Source organism: Hyperoodon ampullatus (assembly GCF_949752795.1).
Source record: "Hyperoodon ampullatus genome assembly, chromosome: 16".
Lineage (NCBI taxonomy): Eukaryota > Metazoa > Chordata > Mammalia > Artiodactyla > Ziphiidae > Hyperoodon > Hyperoodon ampullatus.
The window spans coordinates 69,467,287-69,474,655 of NC_136929.1; the positions used below are offsets into that span (position 1 = coordinate 69,467,287).

At 38.4% G+C, this 7,369-nt stretch overlaps 1 pseudogene across 1 annotated transcript; it reads left to right on the forward strand.

Moving 5' to 3' along the window:
* Nucleotides 1-4,050: 4,050 nt before the first annotated feature.
* Nucleotides 4,051-4,791, forward strand: LOC307065063 (small ribosomal subunit protein eS6-like; annotated as a pseudogene). The gene has a single exon. The product of its transcript is annotated as a small ribosomal subunit protein eS6-like (transcript).
* The last annotated feature ends 2,578 nt before the right edge of the window (nucleotides 4,792-7,369 follow it).

Genomic DNA, 7,369 nt, shown 5'->3' on the forward strand with positions numbered 1-7,369 from the left:
GCACAAAGACCCAACGCAGCCAAAAATAAATAAATTAATAAATTTTAAAAAAAAAAGAGTGCTCACAGTATCCATTTGGATTCATGAAGTGTCAAGGAACAAAATTTCCTAGTCCAACTACATTCAACAACAAAAAAGAGTTTATTGTCTTGGGGAAATAAATAGTAGTCCCAAAGTAGAGAAGGCTTTCGGTATGGTTCCATTACTGCTCTTGACTCTAATTCTATCCCAGTTCCTTGACTGTGTCTTCTCCACATGCCAGTGTGAACCCCAAGACACCAGGAAATGGCAACATGGGCTACATTTTTTTAAAATATATTTACATTCAGAGATCAGTGTGACAGAAAAGTATGTAAAATTACATGTCCTACAACAGTAAAGTTAAGCAATTTTTGGTATAAACATACAAAACTAAAAGTGATGATGCAATTTATGTGCTGACCCAGATCAAAGTCCAAAATACATCATTAAATTGAAAAGGCAAAACAATACATACAGCATGATCTCCATCTGTCCTTTTCAGGACAAATTTTAAATAAAAAATGTAATTGCCAGTTCTAGCTTAGCATTTTGAAATATTTCTAGAACTCAAGATGTAACTACAAAGGAAGTCTTTGGCTGCAGGCAAGTACATTATGAAAATAGTATTTTGAAAACAAAAGTCTACTTCTAGATTGCCAAATTATTGTATTTACTACATAGTAAATGAAAGAATAAAACTAACATTCATTGAGCATCTAGCTGCCAGGAACTACATAAATTACTTTTACGTATTCAGTACTTGGTGTTACTCATCTTTCTAGCAACCCTGAAATATATGAGGTTCATGCTTATAAAGGATTAACAGAAGCAACATGTCCACAGCCCACAGGTCATAACTCTTGTAATTGACAAAGCTGGAATTCAATTCCAAATTTAATTCCAATAGAATATTATTCAGCCACTAAATGAAAGAAGGAAATCCTGCCATTTGCAACACCACAGTGGAACTGGAGGGCATTATGCTAAGTAGAGAGAGAAAGACAAATACTGTATGATCTCACTTATATGTGGAACCTAAACAAAACAAAAAACTGAATTCACAGATAGAGGGAACAAATTACACTGGTGGCTGCCAGAGCTGGAGGGTGAGGTGGACAAAATGGGTGAACATGGTCAAAAAGTACAAACTCCCAGTTACAAAATAAGTCATGGGGATGTAAGTGCAGCATGGTGACTATAATTAATAATACTGCATTGTATATTTGAAATTTGCTAAGAGAGTAAATCTTAAAAAGTTCTTTCCATAAAAAAAAAAATGTGTAGGTGTGGTGATGGATGTTAACTATAACTAGACTTATTGTGGTGATCATTTCACAATATATACAAATACCAAATCATTATGTTGTACACCTGAAACTAATATGGTATATATCAATCATATCTCAATTTTTTAAACATTTTTAAAAGATTTTTTTGATGTGGACCATTTTTAAAGTCTGTATTGAATCTGTTACAATATTGCTTCTGTTTTATGTTTTGCTTTTTTGGCCGTTAGGCATGTGGGATCTTAGTTCCCTGACCAGGGATTGGACCTGCACCCCCTGCACTGTAAGGCGAAGTCCCAACCACTGGACCGCCAGGGAAGTCTCAATTTTTTAAACATTTTAACTTTACTAAGCAGCCCTTATCTTCCATTAATTCCCCATATATTGAACTTTCCACAGTTTGCCACCGTTAGAAGCTCAATGTCCTTTTCCTTCACCTTGTCGGTTCTCTAAAAATGCATTGTTCTTTTGTCAGTCTAATTTGTAGGGTCCCAGCCAATGAATTTAGGATGGATAGAGGAAACAGATTTTTTCCTCCCATACAAGAAATTAGCAAAAGACAGATTTTTATTCATGTATGGATGTACAGGAGTTCACAGAAAAATGTGACTCAAGGAGACATTTAAAATCTGAGGCTTATATAGCATCTTAATAGGAGCAGGGCATTGATAGGAAAACAAATGACTTTTTGAAAAGATAAATGGGCCCTGACAAGAACAAATGGGAGACAGGGAAGTTTTGTGACAATGTCTGTTTAGGTGTGGTGTGGAGACTTCTCATCTCCAGTGATAAGAGTCAATCTTCCCTGGCTGCTCCAGGAAGGGTATTTATGACAATTGAGTTCTTTGGGGAAGCTATGCTTTTAGGCAGATAGGAGATTTCAGGAACTCAAATGCCTTCTTCTCAAAATAATTTTTAGGCCATGATAGCTTATTCTGGACCCCTTTAAGTGTCAAGACTATAGCAATAGAGGAGAGAGACTGGGCTCAACTCTGAATACAACAAGGGTAAGTGGGGATTTATAACAAAAACAAAAAACGTTCGCGCTTCAAAGGGTAACATCAAGAAAGTGTAACAGCTACCAACAGAATGGGAGAAAATTTATGTAAATCATATACGTATCTGCTAAGGGGCTTGTATCTAGAATATACAAAGAACTATCACAACTCAATTTTAAAATGGACAAAGGATCTGAATAGTTTTCCAAAGATACACAAGCGGTTAATACATACATGAAAAGTTGCTCAACATCATTAACCATCAGGAAATGCAAATCAAAACCACAATGAGATACCAGCTCACACCCACTAGGATGGCTATAATCAAAAAGACAGACAATAACAAGTGTAGGCAAGGATGTAGAGAAATTAAAACCTTCATACACCAATGGAAGGAATGTAAAATGGTGCTGTAGCTTTGGCTTTTCCTCAAACAGTTAAACCAAGTTAACATATGATCCAGCAGAAATAAAAACATGTCTGCACATAAACTTTTACACGAATGCTCATTATAGTATTACTTATAATAGCTAAAGTGAAGACAACCCAAATACCCATCAACTAATGAATGGATAAAATATAGTCTAGCCATATAATGGAATATTTGGCAATAATAAGAAATGAAGTACTGACACATACCGCAACACAGATGAACTTTGACAACATTAAGTTAAAGACACCAATTACAGGGCTTCCCTGGTGGCGCAGTGGTTGAGAGTCCACCTGCCGATGCAGGGGACACGGGTTCGTGCCCCGGTCCGGGAAGATCCCACATGCCATGGAGCGGCTGGGCCCGTGAGCCATGGCCGCTGAGCCTGCGCGTCCGGAGCCTGCGCTCCGCAATGGGAGAGGCCACAACAGTGAGAGGCCCGCGTACCGCAAAAAAAAAAAAAAAAAAGACACCTATTACAAGGGACCAAATATTAAATGGTTCCACTAATATGAAATGTACAGAATAGGCAGATCTATAGAGACAGAAAGCAGATTCGTGGTTGCAGAGGGGAGGGGAAGGGAGATGAGACGTTAGGGGGTGTTGGCTAAAAGGTGTGGGTTTCTTTGCGGGGTAATGAAATGCTCTAAAATTGACTGTGGTAACAGATGCACGACTCTAAATATACTAAACCACTGAGCTGTACACTAAAGTAGTGAACTGTATTGTATGTGAATTATATCCAAAAAAAGGATGTTTAAAAACACCAATGGGATAAAAGCTATAATAAATCATATACCAATCCAGGCAAAGAATCAGAAGTCTGAAAGTATGTAGTAAGGATAAGGAAACCTTCCCTGAAAAATCACACGAGCTAAATTTTTAAAAAGATGTGCAGTGTGCCAACAGAACAAACATACGCAGAGGATTTCACATGAAATTAAAAGCACACGCAGATGCACAGACATGCAAGAGAATATAACAGTCCTGGATAATTTCACACAGCAGAAGTCAGAAATTCTGTTGCAAAGTAACTAAAGATTCTGATGGAGAGGGAAGCAGAGACAGATTCATCAAGAGCCCTGAACGCTCAACTTTATTTTTTCTTGCAAGCAATGTGAAGTTAACATTTTAACCAAACAAATAAAATGATCAAATGTTTTTTACATAAACTATTTTGACAGTCCCTGGAGAATGGATTGGGAAAAGTTAAGAATGGAGTTAAGAGACTGATTAGGAGGCTTCTAAACTAATTTAAGAAAAAAATGATGAGCTCTTCTTTTGCAGAACCTCGGAACTGGTCAGCTGCTTCAGGATGAAACTGAACATCTCTTTCCCAGCCACTAGATGCCAGAAACTCACTGAAGTGGACAATGAATGCAAACTTTGTACCTTTTATGAGAAGCGTATGGCCACAGAAGTTGCTGCTAATGCTCTGGGTAAAGAATGGAAGTGTTATGTGGTCGAAATCATTGGTGGGAATGACAAACAAGGTCTCCCATGAATCAGGGTGTCTTCACCCATGGCCGTGTCCATCTGCTACTAAGAGGCAGTCCTGTTACAGACCAAGGAAGACTGGAGAAACAAAGTGCAAATCTGTTCAGGGTTGCATTGTGGACACCAGTCTAAGTGTTTTCAACTTGGTCATTATTTAAAAAAAAAAAGGGAGAGAAGGATATTCCTGAAGTCACTGATACTACTGTGCCTCGTCGACTCGGGACCAAAATAGCTAAAATTCACAAACTTTTCAATCTCTCTAGAGAAGATCATGTCCACCAGTGTGTTGTGAGAAAGCCCATAAACAAAGAGGGTAAGTAACCTAGGACCAAGGCACACAAGATTCAGTGTTTGTTATTCCACGTGTTCTACAACACAAACATCAGCATATTGCTCTGAAGGAACAGTGTGCCAAGAAAAATAAAGAAAGGCTGCAGAATATGCTAAACTTTTGGCCAAGAGAATGAAGGAGGCCAAAGAAAAATGCCAGGAAGAGACTACCAAGAGAGGGAGGCTGTCCTCTCTGAAAGCTTCTACCTCTGAGTCCAGTCAAAAATAAGATGTCTAAGAGTAACAAATAAGGTCAGATATCACAAAAAAAAGAGAGAAGAATCTACACTAAACCAAAAGCAATAAGCATAAAGGAGAAGAGTGTGAGAGATAACAGAAATAGTAAATTTAATAACTAACTGGAGAGAGAAGAAAGAAAAACCAATTAAGGAATGAAACTCAGGAGTGAGGTCAATGTTGATTTGAGAGTAACCAACATTAAACAGAAGCCACAGAAATGAATGACATTGTGCAAGAAAAGCTCAGAAAGGAGATGGAGAAAAAAAACAGACAAAGTACCGTGGAATAGTTTTTCCTCAAATTGAAATGTCCCCATATAACCAATTCACATCAGTAAAATCCATAATTACTATATTAGGAAACTAACCATAAAGATTAATACTACTTCATGAAAAAATTAGATGGCTCTAAAAAGAAAAGGGTCATAACTTCAGCCTCATTTAATATTTTCAATAAGAAAGGCTTTTAAAGGTTTGGACTAAAGGCAGCATAGTGTAATAAGAACAAGAAAAGGAATAACATACAGAGTACCTACCTAGCCTGTGCTTGTAGTTCTAAACAATGTATATTAATTCATTTAATCCTCACCAACAATGGTGGGAGGTAAGCAATCTCCTTTCCTAGAAAGTGAGGCACAAAGAGGTTAAGTAATGTGCCCAAGGCTGAAAGGCTAATAAAGTCTGGGACAAGGACTCTAACAGTTCCAGAGCCCCCATGTTTTACCACTGTACTGGCTCTCAAAGGCCAGTATTAGGTTTTCAAAGCAAAAACAAAAAACCTTGGTTCAACGTTGGGTCTACCACCAACCTTGGCATATTGGTAAGTTAAGCAATTCAGTCTGTCTCCTCAGCTATAAGAAGGAAATAATGACAGCATCACAGGACTATTATGAGTATTTTAGTCATGAATATAGAACAGCTAATCATTACAAGTAATAATAATAAACATTTACTGAGCACATATTGCCATATATTAAGGCACTACCATAGACACTTTACACAGTTTATTTTACCTAATCTTCAAAATTGTCTCAAAAAGAATTGTTCCTCTCCTAGCCATTTTTACAGGTTAGGAAACAGATTCAAAGGGATGGAGAGACTTGTGCATCATCATGTTGTATGGTAAACAGCTTATACAATGGCCCCAATTCTCCACCCCTCCGAGTATCCATTCCCCTAGCAATGTGACACTGCTGCTCCTCCCATCAAGATAGAGCTCATTTCCCCACATCTTGAATCTTGTCTGGCCTCATGACTTGCCTTGAACCAACAGAACATGGCAGAAGTGATGTTGTGCCAGTTCCAAGTGTAGACCTCAAGAGGCCTTGCTTGTTTCTACTACCTCTCTAAGAATCCTGCCACCACCATGTGAAGAAGTCCAGACTTGCCTGATAAGTGATGAGACATGTGCCTCAGTCACCCTCCATCATCCAGCAGAGAGTCAGCCAACAGCCAGAAATGTGAGAAGCCACCATAGACCAGCCAGCTTCCCGACAATCTGCCAGGTGACCACTGATGTTATGAGCTATCCTAGATGAAATCTGCCAAATCTAGCCCAGGTGATCAGAACCATCCACGTGATCTACAGATTCATGAGTAATAACGCATACTCATTTTAAGCCACTGAAATTGCGGGGGCAGCGGGGAGGCTGTTACAGAGCCATAGTTAATAGAAATTCATGGTAAGCAGAAGAGCTGGAATTTAAAGCCAGGTGGTCTGACTCCAGGCTCACCCTTCTTCCAGTTTCAGAGTGGATATGACAAGCAATGCTACTGTAGTATTTTCATTTGTGAAAATGAAGTCATTTATGTTCACTCTTCTATATTCTTTAAAATTAACTTATAAAAACTCAAAATAGTAAATGTAATTCTTATTTCCTCCTTTAGGTAAACAAAAAACCCAAGAAGTATATCAGGTCTAGATTCAAAACTTGGGACTTTCCTGGCAGTCCAGTGGTTAAGACTCCATGCTTCCAACGCAGGGGGTGTAGGTTCGATCCCTGGTCGGGGAACTAAGATCCCACATGCCGTGTGGCCAAAAAACAAACAAAAAAACACATAGATTCAAACTCAACTGCTACCAACCATCTGCCCATTATTAAATATGGGATAATAAAAAAGAAAAAACTATATGCACTTTCTGAATATATTTACACTTCTTTCAAAGTAAATATTTCATATAGGGTACCCTACTAACTCCACAAGTATTGTGAAATGTACTATATTAATTTGTATTAACTCATTCTCACTCTAAACAGATTTACTTTGCTTCCCAATTTACTGACACATACAACACACCACATCACTTACCCACCTATATCCATCTATGCCCATATAGTTCCTTTGGAAGATCTTAGTTTCCACCAAGGGATGCAGAAACGATTCCATGAAACTGGAAGTTGAGACTGCCACCCAGCCACTTTGGGTTATTCGTGCCAATGAATCAACAGACAAAGAAGGGGGTTACAGAACCACCTAGGGTTCTGATCTCACAATCAAGGGGAAGTCAGGTTGCTACCACACAAGAGGGGCTAACAGAAAGTATGTCTGGAATGCAGGAGTTCCTCT